The following is a 17,371-nucleotide window of genomic DNA, read 5'->3' on the forward strand; positions in this document are numbered from 1 at the left end:
TGTAGGGGCATCATAGTGTGTGGTGGTGGATGTAGGGGCATCATACTGTGTGGTGGTGGATGTAGGGGCATCATAGTGTGTGGTGGTGGATGTAGGGGCATCATAGTGTGTGGTGGTGGATGTACGGACATCATAGTGTGTGGTGGTGGATGTGGGGGCATATTATTGAGTGTGGGTGGCTATGGGAACATCATGCTGTGTGTAGGTGGATGTTGGGGCATCATATGTTTGGGTGGATGTGGAGGGTCATCATAGTGTGTATGGGTGGTTGTGGGGGCATCATACTTTGTGAGGGGGCTGCGGAGGCAACAGAGTGTGTGATGGTGCTTTGGGGACATTATACTGTGTGAGGGGGCTGTGGGGGCATCATACTGTGTGAGGGGGCATCATACTGTGTATAGGGGGCTGTGGGGGCATCATACTGTGTGAGGGGGCTGTGGGGGCATCATACTGTGTGAGGGGGCTGTGGGGGCATCATACTGTGTGAGGGGGCATCATACTGTGTATAGGGGGCTGTGGGGGCATCATACTGTGTGAGGGGGCTGTGGGGGCATCATACTGTGTGAGGGGGCTGTGGGGACATCATACTGTGTGAGGGGGCTGTGGGGACATTATACTGTGTGAGGGGGCTGTGGGGGCATCATACTGTGTGAGGGGGCTGTGGGGACATCATACTGTGTGAGGAGGCTGTGGGGACATCATACTGTGTGAGGGGGCTGTGGGGACATCATACTGTGTGAGGGGGCTGTGGGGGCATCATACTGTGTGAGGGGGCTGTGGGGGCATCATACTGTGTGAGGGGGCTGTGGGGACATCATACTGTGTGAGGGGGCTGTGGGGACATTATACTGTGTGAGGGGGCTGTGGGGACATTATACTGTGTGAGGGGGCTGTGGGGGCATCATACTGTGTGAGGGGGCTGTGGGGACATCATACTGTGTGAGGGGGCTGTGGGGGCATCATACTGTGTGAGGGGGCTGTGGGGGCATCATACTGTGTGAGGGGGCTGTGGGGACATCATACTGTGTGAGGGGGCTGTGGGGACATTATACTGTGTGAGGGGGCTGTGGGGACATTATACTGTGTGAGGGGGCTGTGGGGACATTATACTGTGTGAGAGTACTATACTATTATCATTCTGTGTGGGATCATCATACTGTGTGTGGGCAGCTGTGGGAGAATCATGCCCATACCTCCCAACTTATGAAGAAAGGAAAGAGGGACAAACACTGTGGCGTGCACAGCACGCTGCGGCAAATTTTAGCCACACCCCCAATTACACCCTAGCCACACCCATTTGGCAGTAAGGCTCATTCAGCAGATGCCCCGGACTGTTCGTTAATAGTCACAGCAGCCAGAATGTTCTGATATTTCTATGTGTCACTATATGACATGTTGCTTATTTGTGCCTATAAGGCCGTGTTCACACGCTGCATAAATTCTGTTTCTTTTTTATTCTGTCGCTGTCTGCACCAAACTACAAAATCCATTTCTGCTGCATTTTTTCTGCCTTTTCTCCATTGATTAATGTGTTTTTGGTTCAGATGTGAATTTGCGTTTTTAAGTGTTTTTATTGTACAGAGAAGCTTTTTTTTCTGCATTTTTTTTAAGCTCCACATAGAAACCTCTAGAGAACCCCCCCCCCAAATCCACAGAGTTCAGCGGCGTCTTCTCATGGAATCCACTTCGCTTGGACAATTAAACACAGCAGAATAAATGTGCAAAAAAAACTGCAGAAAAAAATGCAGCATTTACACCACATGTGAACACGGACTAAATGTCCAAGCAAAGTGGATGAGACGTCCTGAAATCTCCGCTCCTGGTGCGTGGAAAGACACCGCTGAACTGTGCGCATTTGGTGTTTTTTTTCTTTATAAGCTTCAGGACTCACATCTGCACCAAACATGTATCAAATAAGGGACAATGCATAAAAAATACCGCAGACACGCAATAATCAGAGGAGATTGTTATTGCGCTCATGGTGCGGACAGCAGCAGAAAAAACGCAGCATTTACAGTACATTATTACATTTTTTATGGGTTTTAATAAAGAAAAATAATAAATTGCATCTTTTTTTTTTTACGCCATTTACTGATCCCCATCAATAATCTGATCGCTGTGTTGTTCGGGTCGTTACAATTAGGCCCGTTTCACACCTCAGTGAAAAACACAGACGTTTTTCACTGGCGTGTAAAACACGCACATATCCCTGCGTGTGCCGTGAATCTCGGCACACGTGGGTTGTCTAAGTGCAATCCGGGCTCCGTTCTCGGTGGCCTGTGATTGCACTTAGAAATCAACTCACCTGTGCCCGCTCCCGCTGTCCTTGGTGCTGATCGCTCCCGCGGTGCAGCATCCGGCTGGCGCTGACCCCCGCAGCAGCTGCTTCCGGGTCGGCTGTGTCGCGCATAATGAATATGCGCGACAGTAATCAGCCGGCTCAGAAGCAGCAGGAAGAACGGGCTGCAGAGGACATCGCTGGACGCCGGGTGAGTTAAAATGTTTATTATTTTAAATGCACGTTTTTTTCTGGCACGTGTTTCACGGACCACACTACTGCATGGTCCGTGGAACATCAGTGATGCCAGAAAAAAATGGACATGTCTCCGTGCAGCAATCACGCACACGCGGGTACGCTGCACGGAGACACGTGCAGTGAAAAATCACTGACGTGTGAGCAGACCCATTCATTATAATAGGTCTGCGTATGTCAGTGATCCTGGTACGTTTAAAAAAAAAGCACAAACGTACCAGAATCACTGACGTGTGAAAGGGGCCTTACAGAGATACCAAATATGTCCATGTTATTTATTGATTTGTGATGTTTATTATTTTATAAAAAAGCACAATCAAAATTACATTCTATTTTTTTAATTATTTTTAGTAATTATATTAGAAGAAAAAAAAATCTCTTTTCCTCTCCCTCTAGAATACAGGAGATAGAGACGCTGCTGTGTACAATGGAGCTGTGTCCTGTGTAATCTGCTGTGTAAGAGTCTGCATTGTAGGTTCATCTATATAAAATCCTCCCTCTGACATCATCAATCCTAGTGGCTCTGTGGCTAAGGGCTGCTGGACATGGTTGATTGTTGCTGGTTTGAATCCAAGGGGTTGAAAATAAGGAAAAAATTTTATATACATTTGTATTTTTTTTCTCATTTCTTTATAGTAGTTTTATGGTGAACAAAGGAATCTGACTTCTTCCTTCAGCTACAAAAAGATGCAGTATCTATCTATCCCTCTATCTATCTATTATCTATCTATCCCTCTATCTATCTATCTATCTATTATCTATCTATTATCTATCCTATCCATCTATCCATCTATTATCTATCTATTCCTCTATCTATCTATTATCTATCTATCCCTCTATCTATCTATTATCTATCTATCCCTCCATATACAGTGCCTACAAGTAGTATTCAACCCCCTGCAGATTTAGCAGGTTTACACATTCGGAATAACTTGGCATTGTGACATTTGGACTGTAGATCAGCCTGGAAGTGTGAAATGCAGCAAAAAAGAATGTTATTTCTTTTTTTATTTTTTTTTTTAAATTGTGAAAAGTTTATTCAGAGGGTCATTTATTATTCAACCCCTCAAACCACCAGAATTCTGTTTGGTTCCCCTAAAGTATTAAGAAGTATTTCAGGCACAAAGAACAATGAGCTTCACATGTTTGGATTAATTATCTCTTTTTCCAGCCTTTTCTGACTAATTAAGACCCTCCCCAAACTTGTGAACAGCACTCATACTTGGTCAACATGGGAAAGACAAAGGAGCATTCCAAGCCCATCAGAGACAAGATCGTGGAGGGGCACAAGGCTGGCAAGGGGTACAAAACCCTTTCCAAGGAGTTGGGCCTACCTGTCTCCACTGTTGGGAGCATCATCCGGAAGTGGAAGGCTTATGAACTACTGTTAGCCTTCCACGGCCTGGACAGCCTTTGAAAGTTTCCACCCGTGCCGAGGCCAGGCTTGTCCGAAGAGTCAAGGCTAACCCAAGGAAAACAAGGAAGGAGCTCCGGGAAGATCTCATGGCAGTGGGGACATTGGTTTCAGTCAATACCATAAGTAACGTACTCCACCGCAATGGTCTCCGTTCCAGACGAGCCCGTAAGGTACCTTTACTTTCAAAGCATCATGTCAAGGCTCGTCTACAGTTTGCTCATGATCACTTGGAGGACTCTGAGACAGACTGGTTCAAGGTTCTCTGGTGTGATGAGACCAAGATCGAGATCTTTGGTGCCAACCACACACGTGACGTTTGGAGACTGGATGGCACTGCATACGACCCCAAGAATACCATCCCTACAGTCAAGCATGGTGGTGGCAGCATCATGCTGTGGGGCTGTTTCTCAGCCAAGGGGCCTGGCCATCTGGTCCGCATCCATGGGAAGATGGATAGCACGGCCTACCTGGAGATTTTGGCCAAGAACCTCCGCTCCTCCATCAAGGATCTTAAGATGGGTCATCATTTCATCTTCCAACAAGACAACGACCCAAAGCACACAGCCAAGAAAACCAAGGCCTGGTTCAAGAGGGAAAAAATCAAGGTGTTGCAGTGGCCTAGTCAGTCTCCTGACCTTAACCCAATTGAAAACTTGTGGAAGGAGCTCAAGATTAAAGTCCACATGAGACACCCAAAGAACCTAGATAACTTGGAGAAGATCTGCATGGAGGAGTGGGCCAAGATAACTCCAGAGACCTGTGCCGGCCTGATCAGGTCTTATAAAAGACGATTATTAGCTGTAATTGCAAACAAGGGTTATTCCACAAAATATTAAACCTAGGGGTTGAATAATAATTGACCCACACTTTTATGTTGAAAATTTATTAAAATTTAGCTGAGCAACATAACTTGTTGGTTTGTAAGATTTATGCATCTGTTAATAAATCCTGCTCTTGTTTGAAGTTTGCAGGCTCTAACTTATTTGCATCTTATCAAACCTGCTAAATCTGCAGGGGGTTGAATACTACTTGTAGGCACTGTATCTATCTATCTATCCCTCTATCTATCTATCTATCTATCTATCTATCTATCCCTCTATCTATCTATCTATCTATCTATCTATCTATCTCTCTATCTGTCTATCCCTCTATCTATCTCTGTATCTATCCCTCTATCTATCTATCCCTCTATCTATCTATCCCTCTAGCTATCTATCCCTCTAGCTATCTATCTATCTATCCCTCTATCTATCCCTCTATCTATCTATCCCTCTATCTATCTATCCCTCTATCTATCTATCTATCTATCTATCTATCTATCTATCCCTCTATCTATCTATCCCTCTATCTATCTATCTATCTATCTATCCCTCTATCTATCTATCCCTCTATCTATCTATCCCTCTATCTATCTATCTATCTGTCACGCTCCCCGGGTCCCGACGTCGTTTCTCACTCACCGCTCCTGTCCCCGGGTCTCCTGCCTCCAGCCACACGTCCTCCTCGGCACCGCCCCCTGCTCTGGCCTCCGGCACCCGGGCGTCACGCATGTGCATTAGGGCGCGCGCGCGGTCACTGACTTCCTCTTAAAGGCCCTGCACTCCCTAAACAGGATATTACATCAGTCAGGGTCAGGTATATTAGGAGCTCCCTGCCTGGAGGGCGTCGCCTGTTCGTCGTGTTTCTGTAAGCTAGGTGTTCAGGTCTCCTAGTGCCTTGCCTCTCTCTAACCCTGTGTCTTCCACAGAGCCAGCCCTGCCACCTTAACCTGGTCCTGACTGCGGATTGCCCAGGAAGTCCTCCGGTGACTGTCGGCTGTGAATCCCATCATCTGCCTTCAGCCTGAATCTGTCTCCGATCCCCGACTTCACCTGGTGACCTCTGCCCTCACGTCCAGCAGGATCCAGATCCCGCCTGATGTTTCTACCTGGTACCTGAACCTGGTCTCCGTCATCTGCATTGCCTCCAGGAACTCTGTGACTCTAGAGACATCTTGCTACCAGTCCCCTGAAGGACGCTGACCCAGTACCATTAGTGCTCCGGCAACCGTGCACCTAGGCCCTCTAGTGGGGTGACCGGACAGTCCCTGTATAGGGGTTAGCTCTGTGTTGCCTCACTGGGGGAGTCCGGTGCACGGCCCAGAGGATCCACCACCCGGGCATCACAGAACGAACAGGCCATGGATCCCGCCGAAGCACTAGCATCCCAACTGGCTGGATTGCAGCAGGAGCTGGTACGTCAGCGAGAGACCCAATCCCGTATGTTGACCTTCATGACGTCAGTGGACACCCGCCTGAACACACTGCAATCCACAGCCACGTCCCTGTCCACTTCCGCCACATCCACGGCTTCCGTAGGGACAACGTCTGCGACCTCGCAACTGAGACTAGCCTCTCCGCCTCGGTTTGCCGGGGACCCCAAGAACTGCCGTGGGTTCTTGAACCAGTGTTTGCTGCACTTCAAACTGCTCCCACATCTCTTCGCCTCCGACCAAGCTGAGGTTGCCTTCGTCATGTCTCATCTGGAGGGTGAAGCACTGGCATGGATGAACCCCTTGTGGGAGAGGGAAGATCCAGTAACCACCAACATCCAGGACTTCCTGCACGCCTTCCGCACCGCGTTCGATGAACCCGGACGTGCTTCTTCATCCGCCTCATCCCTCCTCAGGCTACGCCAAGGAACTTTGACAGTTGGTCAGTATGCCATCCGGTTCCGCACGCTGGCATCTGAGTTGGGGTGGAACAATGAAGCCTTGACTGCCGCCTTCTGGGAGGGGCTTACCGGTCGTATCAAGGACGAGCTGGTCGGTCGAGACGTCCCCTCCACCTTGGACTCCCTGATCGCCCTCGCAACCCGGATAGACCTCCGCTTCCAAGAAAGGTCTAAGGAAATGTCCCGCGAGCGGCGCCCTGTAAGGCACTCCGCTTCTCCACAGAAGCCTATCCTCTCCTCATCCGGGCTCTCTGGCTCCTCCATCCATGAGCCCATGGAGTCCATGCAAGTGGACCGGCTACGGTCCTCCGAGCAGCGTCGAGCGGAACGAGCCGCCAAGGGTCTCTGCTTCTATTGTGGAGATGGCGCACACCAGGTGCGTGCCTGCCCAGCGAAACCGGGAAACTCCAAAGCCTAGGGTTGGTAGGAGAGGCCACCCTAGGTACTGGGAAGCTCTCTGACCCAGTGACATGGACTGTACAGGTGACAACAGGAGAAACCCGCTTCACGGCAGAGGCATATCTCGACTCCGGGGCAGCGGGTAACTTCATCCACCAGGCCACAGTTGACAAGTACCAGTTACCTGTCACCCCGCTGCAGACACCGCTTGTGATAGCCTCTGTGGATGGGAAACCCCTCTCTGATTCCGTCCTATTCGTCACTAAACCTGTGAAACTGCGTATCGGTGCGCTACACACCGAAGAAATCGCCTTCTATGTTCTACCACGCATGTCTCATCCGCTTCTGCTGGGTTTACCCTGGTTACGGGTACATGAACCTATGGTCAGCTGGCGTACTGGAGAAATCATCCGCTGGGGCCCGTCTTGTCATGAGAACTGCCTCCAGTCAGTCCAGCCTGTCCGTCGTCCTCCGGCCCCGGACTCCTTACCTGGTCTTCCTCCAGCCTATTGGTCCTTCGCGGATGTGTTCGATAAAAAGGAGTCGGAGGTATTGCCTCCACATCGGCCTTACGACTGTGCCATTGACCTTCTGCCGGGAACCACACCCCTTCGGGGACGGATATACCCTTTGTCCCCTGCTGAGACCCGGGCCATGTCTGAATACATCACCGAGAACCTGGCACGGGGGTTCATTCGCAGGTCCTCGTCCCCGGCTGGTGCGGGCTTCTTCTTCGTCAAGAAAAAAGAAGGCGACCTACGGCCCTGTATCGATTACCGGGGACTAAACCAGATCACGGTAAAAAACAAATACCCCCTGCCTCTCATCCCTGAACTCTTCGATCGGCTCCGGGGGGCCCGTATATTCACCAAATTGGATCTCCGTGGGGCCTACAACCTGGTTCGCATACGCTCCGGAGACGAGTGGAAGACCGCCTTCAACACCCGGGACGGGCACTATGAATATTGCGTGATGCCCTTCGGTCTTTGCAATGCCCCAGCAGTCTTCCAGGAGCTGGTGAACGACGTATTCAGGGACCTCCTCTACGTCTGTGTAGTCGTATATCTGGACGACATCTTAATCTACTCCCCAGACTTACGGACTCACAGAGAGCACGTGCAGATCGTGCTACAGAGGCTGAGGAAGAATCGCTTATACGCCAAACACGAGAAGTGTGTGTTCGAGCAATCATCCCTTCCCTTTTTGGGCTATGTGATATCGGACACCGGTCTGCAGATGGATCCCGGGAAGGTCTCTGCTATCCTCGACTGGCCCCCTCCTTCGGGACTAAAAGCCATCCAACGTTTCCTTGGTTTTGCTAACTACTATCGCCAGTTCGTCCCTCACTTCTCGACCCTAACTGCTCCGCTCTCCGCCCTGACCAAGAAGGGGGCCAATCCGAAGGCTTGGACACCCGAGGCCGAAGCCGCCTTCTGCTCTCTGAAGCGGTCCTTTGCTTCTTCTCCCGTCCTTCACCGTCCTGAGTTGAACCGCCAATTCACCCTGGAGGTTGACGCCTCCTCCGCAGGGGCAGGAGCCGTACTTATGCAGAAATCCGCCACCGGGAAGATGGTCACCTGCGGCTTCTTCTCCAAGGTCTTCTCAGCCCCAGAACGCAATTATACCATTGGTGATCGAGATCTCCTGGCCGTTAAGATGGCGTTGGAGGAATGGCGATATCTCCTGGAGGGAGCGGTTTACCCAGTGATCATCTATACTGACCACAAAAACCTGGAGTATATACGCTCCGCTCAAAGGCTGAACCCGCGCCAAGCACGTTGGTCTCTCTTCTTCGCCAGGTTTGATTTTCAGCTACACTATCGGCCTGCGGACAAGAACGTAGGGCAGATGCCCTGTCTCGGTCCTTTGTTCCGGTAGACCAAGAGGAGGAGCCAAGCCAGCCCATCATCTGTCCTAGCAAGGTCATCCCGGTGGCTCCCGTCTCCCTGGCTCAGATCCCTCCTGGGAAGACGTACGTCACGGAGACCGACCGACTTAAGGTCCTCCAATGGGGACACTCCTCGAAAATGGCCGGACACGCCGGCCAGAAGAAAACCTGGGGTGTCATCGCCCGTCACTATTGGTGGCCGTCTCTTCGTACGGATGTCACCGCCTTCGTCTCTGCATGTTCCTCCTGTGCCCGGAACAAGACGCCTAAGCACCTGCCCTTTGGTCCTCTTCTCCCTCTGCCGACTCCTTCCATTCCATGGCAACACATAGCCATGGACTTTGTCACGGACTTGCCCTTGTCTTCCGGTCATACGGTCATCTGGGTCGTGGTGGACCGATTCTCGAAAATGGCTCATTTTGTTCCTATGGCCGGATTGCCCTCTGCTCAAGAGCTTGCGGACGCCTTCATACAGCACATCTTCCGGCTGCATGGCTTTCCTGCCCATATCGTGTCCGACAGAGGAACCCAATTCACCTCACGCTTCTGGAGGGCTCTCTGTGAACACCTGGGGGTGTCTCTGGACTTTTCCTCTGCCTACCACCCTCAGTCAAACGGACAAGTGGAACGAGTCAACCAGATCATGACCACCTTCCTTCGTCACTACGTCAATGTCCACTAGGACAACTGGTCCACACTCCTTCCTTGGGCTGAATTCTCTCATAACCACCAGGTCAGCGAATCCACCTCCAGTTCTCCCTTCCATGTTGTCTATGGTCTTCAGCCTTCTGTGCCGTTACCAGTCTCTCCAGCTTCCGATGTACCTGCAGCAGATGCCCTGGCCAGAGACTTCTCCGCTATATGGGCCTCAGTCAAGACCTCCCTGGGACATGCTGCTGCACGAATGAAGAAACATGCGGACAAGAGACGTCTTGATCCTCCTTGCTTCTCTCCTGGGGACTTGGTCTGGCTTGCCTCCAAGTACGTCCGACTCAAGATTCCTTCGTACAAGCTGGGTCCGCGGTACATCGGTCCCTTCAAGGTCCTCAGGAAGATCAACGAGGTGTCCTACAAGCTGCAGCTACCGCCCTCCATGCGGATACCCAACTCCTTCCATGTGTCCTTGCTGAAACCTGTTGTCCTCGGTCCCTTCTCCTCTGATGCCTGTCCTCCTCCTCCCATAGCCGATGATGACATCTATGCGGTAAGAGATATCGTGGCCATGAAGACCGTCAGGGGACGGCAGTACTTCCTGGTCGATTGGGCAGGTTATGGTCCCGAGGATAGGTCCTGGGAACCCCGTGAGAATGTGGGTACTCCTCTGATTCGTGCCTTTCTGTCCCGGTTGCGGGGAGGGGGGCCTGGGGGGGGGTACTGTCACGCTCCCCGGGTCCCGACGTCGTTTCTCACTCACCGCTCCTGTCCCCGGGTCTCCTGCCTCCAGCCACACGTCCTCCTCGGCACCGCCCCCTGCTCTGGCCTCCGGCACCCAGGCGTCACGCATGTGCATTAGGGCGCGCGCGCGGTCACTGACTTCCTCTTAAAGGCCCTGCACTCCCTAAACAGGATATTACATCAGTCAGGGTCAGGTATATTAGGAGCTCCCTGCCTGGAGGGCGTCGCCTGTTCGTCGTGTTTCTGTAAGCTAGGTGTTCAGGTCTCCTAGTGCCTTGCCTCTCTCTAACCCTGTGTCTTCCACAGAGCCAGCCCTGCCACCTTAACCTGGTCCTGACTGCGGATTGCCCAGGAAGTCCTCCGGTGACTGTCGGCTGTGAATCCCATCATCTGCCTTCAGCCTGAACCTGTCTCCGATCCCCGACTTCACCTGGTGACCTCTGCCCTCACGTCCAGCAGGATCCAGATCCCGCCTGATGTTTCTACCTGGTACCTGAACCTGGTCTCCGTCATCTGCATTGCCTCCAGGAACTCTGTGACTCTAGAGACATCTTGCTACCAGTCCCCTGAAGGACGCTGACCCAGTACCATTAGTGCTCCGGCAACCGTGCACCTAGGCCCTCTAGTGGGGTGACCGGACAGTCCCTGTATAGGGGTTAGCTCTGTGTTGCCTCACTGGGGGAGTCCGGTGCACGGCCCAGAGGATCCACCACCCGGGCATCACACTATCTATCTATCTATCCCTCTATCTATCTATCTATCTCTCTATCTATCCCTCTATCTATCTATCCCTCTATCTATCTATCTATCTATCTATCTATCTATCTATCTATCTATCTATCTATCCCTCTATCTATCTATCTATCTATCTATCCCTCTATCTATCTATCTATCCCTCTATCTATCTATCCCTCTATCTATCTATCTATCTATCTATCTATCTATCTATCCCTCTATCTATCTATCTATCTATCCCTCTATCTATCTATCTATCTATCTATTATCTATCTATCTATTCCTCTATCTATCTATCTATCCCTCTATCTATCTATCTATCTATTCCTCTGTCTATCTATCTATGTATCTATCTATTCCTCTATCTATCTATCTATCTATCTATCCCTCTATCTATCCCTCTATCTATCAAATCAAATCAAATCAAATCAAATCAAATAAGCTTTATTGGCAGGACCAAATACAAATTAGTTTTGCCAAAGCAAGTGTACATTAGGGGCTGGGGCTGTGGGGATGGTGGGTGGGGACTGTAGGAAGGATGGATGGGGCTCATCAGGGTGGGGACTGTGGGGGCACTTCTAGGATGGGGGCTATGGAAGTCCATGGCTTATGATGGGGCATATCCACGGTGGGACTGTGGTAACGGTGGATGGGACATATCCAGGGTGGGGATTGGGGGGGCCACATCTGGGATGGGGGGCTATGGAAGTCCATGACTTATCATAGTTCTCTTTCTCGAAGTCTATGGCATTCGCTCACATACTGCGCTGCTATCTCCACTGCGCTCTCTTCTTCCCCCAGCAGGATATATATTTTCTCTTCCTCCTTCATGGAGCTGAAATCCGGGAAGAGATGGGAGAGTCTCCTGAAGTGAGTGTCCCTCACTGCTGAGTACTTGGTGCAGTGTAGCAGGAAGTGGGTTTCATCCTCCAGGGCCTCCAGGTCACAGTGTTGGCACAGTCTGTCCTCCCTGGGCTTGTAGCTCTCCTTGTGTCGGCCGGATTCGATGGCTAGACTGTGGGCACTGAGTCTATATCGGCTCAGGGTCCTGCGGTCTCTGGGGTCCGGGAGTTTCTCCAGATATGGGGCCAGTCTGTAGTCTCTCTGTAGACTCTGGTACGTGGTCAGTTTCTGTGAGGTGTTGATGTCGGTCCTCCAGTCACTGACATACCTCTCCTGGCCCTCGTCTACCATCTTCCTGATTCTGGTTCTTGTCAGGCTGCTGTGATTGGTTATTTTGTCCAGTTGGGTTTGGGAGAGCTGTGCCAGGGGTCCTGGTTCATCTGGCCCACGTATATGTATCAGAGCTTTGTGGTGATGGGAGCTTGGATTGCTACTCTGTAGGTGAGCCTGAAATGATAGTGACCTCTTCAGAGCTGCTAGGTGTAGAGGGAATCTGCCCAGCTCAGCTCGACAGGCGCTGTTGGAGGTGCTTCGATGGACCTGGAGAAGGTGCTTACAGAATTCCAGGTGGAATATTTCTGTTGGGCTGGAATCCCACCTTGACCAATCTGGGTAAGTGTGAGGGCCCCAGACTTCGCTGCCGTACAGGAGGATTGGGGCAATGATGGAATCGAAGATTTTTAGCCAGACCCTCACTGGTGGCTTCAGATGATACAATGTCAGATAGGGCAATCTGTCACAAAGACAGGGATCGCCGAACAGTGTGTTGTCTTCCTGGCGCTCGAGTTCGGCACATCGCTGATCGGGTTGACAGATTACTGGGAGGGGCTGGGGAGGACCCAGCGGTCATTGTACACATTGGCACAAATGACAAAGTTAGAGGTAGGTGGAAGGTCCTTAAAGATGATTTCAGGGAATTAGGTTGTAAGCTTAAAGCATGGACCTCAAAGGTGGTATTTTCGGAAATACTACCTGTGCCACGAGCCACACTAGAGAGGCAAAGGGAGATCAGGGAGGTTAACAGGTGGCTCAGGAATTGGTGTAGGAAAGAGGGTTTTGGGTTCCTGGAGAATTGGGCCGACTTTTCAGTTGGCTACAGATTCTATGCTAGGGATGGGCTGCATCTTAATGGGGAAGGTGCAGCTCTGCTGGGGCAGAAAATGGCTAGAAGGTTGGAGGAGTGTTTAAACTAGGAATGGGGGGCGAGGGTATTCACTTTATAGAAGGGGAATGTAGTGCAGATAGTGACCAGGGCACAAGTAATGAAATTGGGGGTGGTACGGGGGGAAGGGTTAGGACAGTTAATACAGTAAGCAGGAATACAGGTACAGAGTCATACGTAACGTGCATGTACACTAATGCCCGAAGCCTCACAAATAAGGTGGAGGAATTAGAATTAATATTGTTGGAAGAAAATTATGATATAGTGGGGATATCAGAGACATGGCTGGATGAGAGCTATGACTGGGCTGTTAATTTACAGGGTTATAGCCTATTCAGGAATGACCGTACAAATAAGCGAGGGGGAGGTGTGTGTCTATATGTAAAATCATCCTTAAAACCCATCCTGCGTGACAACATATGTGGGGGTACTGAGAATGTAGAGTCCCTATGGGTGGAGATAAGGGGGGGGAGAATGAATAATAAAATACTGATAGGGGTGTGTTATAAGACGCCGAATATTATGGAAGAGGTAGAGAATCTCCTCATAAAGCAAATTGATAAAGCAGCGAGTCTCGGAGAGGTAATTATTATGGGGGACTTTAACTATCCTGATATAAATTGGGGAACAGAAACTTGCAGTTCCAGCAAAGGAAATAGATTTTTGATAACAATGAAAGATAATTACCTTTCACAAATGGTACAGGACCCCACAAGAGGGGGAGCACTACTAGACCTTGTACTAACCAATAGGCCAGACCGCATATCAAATATACAAGTTGGGGGTTACTTGGGGAATAGTGATCACAAAATAATAAGTTTTCATGTATTCTTTAGTAAGATGTCTAGTAGAGGGGCTACAAGGACACTAAACTTCAGGAAAGCAAATTTTAAACGGTTGAGAGATGATCTTAGTGCAATAAACTGGGATGATGTACTAAGTAATAAAAGTACACAAAGCAAATGGGAGACTTTTATGAGCATCCTGAATAGGGCTTGTGCAGAAAATATACCCTATGGGAACAAACATGCTAGAAATAGGAGGAAACCCCTAAGGCTAAATAGAGCTGTAAGGGAAGCAATAAAAGAAAAACAGAAAGCCTTAAAAGAATTAAAGAGGGTAGGTAGTGATGAGGCATTATATAATTATAGAAAATTAAATAAAATATGTAAAAAGCAAATTAAGTTAGCTAAGTTTGAGACAGAGAGACTCATTGCGAGAGAAAGTAAAAATAATCCTAAAATATTCTTTAACTACATAAACAGTAAAAAACTGAAAAGCGATAGTGTTGGCCCCCTTAAAAATAGTCTTGGTGAAATGGTGGAAGGGGATGAGGGTAAAGCCAACCTGCTGAATGACTTTTTTTCTACGGTTTTTATACAAGAAAATGCCATGGCAGATGACATGACCAGTGATACCATAAATTCACACTTGAATATTACCTGCTTAACCCAGCAGGAAGTACGCCGCCGCCTCGAAATCACTAAGGTTGACAAATCTCCGGGCCCGGATGGCATACACCCCAGAGTACTACAGGAATTGAGTTCTGTGATAGATAGACCATTATTTTTAATCTTCTCAGATTCCTTAATAACCGGGTCGGTACCGCAGGACTGGCGCATAGCAAATGTGGTGCCAATATTCAAAAAGGGGACAAAAACTGAGCCGGGAAATTATAGGCCGGTAAGTTTAACCTCTACGGTTGGTAAAATCCTTGAGGGTTTCTTGAGAGATGCTATATTGGAGTATCTCAAGAAAAATAACCTTATGACAGAGTATCAACATGGGTTTATGAGGGATCGATCCTGTCAAACTAATTTGATCAGCTTCTATGAAGAGGTAAGTTCAAGTCTGGACCAGGGAAATGCAGTGGATGTTGTGTATATGGACTTTTCAAAAGCTTTTGATACGGTGCCACACAAAAGGTTGGTACATAAAATGAGAATAATGGGGATAGGGGAAAATATGTGTAACTGGGTTAAAAACTGGCTAAGTGATAGGAAACAAAGGGTGGTTATTAATGGTACGTACTCGGACTGGGTCTCAGTTCATAGTGGGGTACCACAGGGGTCAGTATTGGGCCCGCTTCTTTTCAACATATTTATAAATGACCTTGTTGGGGGCATGCGGAGTAGAATTTCAATATTTGCAGATGATACTAAACTCTGCAGGGTAATCAATACAGAGGAGGATAATTTTATATTACAGGGAGATTTATGTAAATTGGAGGATTGGGCTGAGAAGTGGCAATTGAAGTTTAATGTAGATAAATGTAAGGTCATGCACTTGGGTAGAGGAAATAACATTTATGATTATGTACTTAATCGTAGAACACTGGGTAAAACAGACACAGAAAAAGACTTGGGTGTATTGGTGGATGGTAAACTTCACTTTAGTGGACAGTGTCAGGCAGCTGCTGCCAGGGCTAATAAAATAATGGGATGTATTAAAAGAGGTATAAGTGTTCATGAAAAAAATATAGTTCTACCTCTGTACAAGTCACTAGTGCGACCACACTTAGAATACTGTGTACAATTCTGGTCACCGATATATAAGAAGGACATAGCTGAACTGGAGAGGGTGCAGAGAAGAGCCACCAAGATTATTAGAGGAATGGGTGGGCTGCAATACCAAGACAGGTTATTAAACTTGGGGTTATTTAGTTTGGAAAAACGAAGGCTTAGGGGGGATCTAATCACAATGTATAAATATATGAGGGGACAGTACAGAGACCTTTCCAAAGATCTTTTTACACCAAGGCCTGCGACTGGAACACGGGGGCATCCACTACGTCTTGAGGAAAGAAGGTTTAATCATAATCACAGACGAGGATTCTTTACTGTACGAGCAGTGAGACTATGGAACTCTCTGCCACATGATGTTGTAATGAGTGATTCACTACTAACATTTAAGCAGAGCCTGGACGCCTTTCTTGAAAAATGTAATATTACCAGTTATGTATATTAGATTTTATGACAGGGTATTGATCCAGGGAACTAGTCTGATTGCCGGATGTGGAGTCAGGAAGGAAATTTTTTCCCCATTGGAACTTGTTTGCCACATTGGGGTTTTTTTGCCTTCCTCTGGATCAACATGTTAGCCTACAGGTTGAACTAGATGGACTTAGAGTCTCCCTTCAACCTTAAAAACTATGATACTATGATACTATGATGTCCTTCGGATGGCATAAAAGGTTTTGCAGGCCTTGTTTTTCAGGGTCTCTATGGCTTGTTTGAAGCTCCCTGACTGGTGAATTTCCAGGCCCAAGTAGGTGTATTTGTCTGTTCCTGTTAGAGTGTAGCCGTTTAGGACAAATGAAGGATGCTGGTCAAATCTTCTTTTTCTCTTCTGGAACACCATGATGTTGGTTTTCTTTAGATTGATCGGTAGTACCCATGTGGAGCTGAATTTCTCCAAGATTTGTAGGTTGTCTTGGAGACCTTTCTCGGTTGGTGACACCAGCAGTAGGTCATCTGCATAGAGCAAGAATTTCACCTGGGCATCATGGAGTGTGAGACCTGGAGCAGGTGAAGATTCTAGAGCAGTAGCCAGCTCATTGATGTAAATATTGAAGAGCGTTGGACTTAGGCTGCAGCCCTGTCTGACTCCTCGGCTCTGCTGGAAATAAGCCGTTCTTCTACCGTTCACACTCACGCTGCAGAGGTTCTCGGTGTAGGAGCTTTTGATGACATCATAGGTCTTTCCTCCTATTCCGCTTTCCAGCATTTTTAAGAACAAGCCAGGGTGCCACACTGAGTCAAAGGCCTTTTTAAAGTCTACAAAGCAGGCGTATATCTTCCCATGCTTTGTATTGTGGACGTGGCTATCTATCCCTCTATCTATCTATCTATCTATCCTGTCTATCTATCCCTCTATCTATCTATCCCTCTATCTATCTCTCTATCTATCTATCTATCTATTCCTCTATCTATCTATCTATCTATCTATCTATCGATCTCTCTATCTATCCCTCTATCTATCTATCCCTCTATCTATCTATCCATCCCTCTATCTATCTATCCCTCTATCTATCTATCCATCCCTCTATCTATCTATCCCTCTATCTATCTATCTATCTATCTATCTTTCTATCTATCTATCCATCTATCTATCCCTCTATCTATCTATCTATCCCTCTATCTATCTATCGCTCTATCTATCCCTCTATCTATCTATCTATCCCTCTATCTATCTATCCCTCTATCTATCTATCGCTCTATCTATCCC

General features: G+C 48.4%; 1 protein-coding gene across 4 annotated transcripts in view; it reads right to left on the reverse strand.

Moving 5' to 3' along the window:
- FYB1 (FYN binding protein 1) overlaps window positions 1-17,371 on the reverse strand; it is a 188,425-nt gene that overhangs the window by 98,323 nt on the left and 72,731 nt on the right. The gene's annotated exons all lie outside the window — the stretch shown is intronic.

Source organism: Anomaloglossus baeobatrachus, chromosome 1 (genome assembly GCF_048569485.1).
Source record: "Anomaloglossus baeobatrachus isolate aAnoBae1 chromosome 1, aAnoBae1.hap1, whole genome shotgun sequence".
Taxonomy (NCBI): domain Eukaryota; kingdom Metazoa; phylum Chordata; class Amphibia; order Anura; family Aromobatidae; genus Anomaloglossus; species Anomaloglossus baeobatrachus.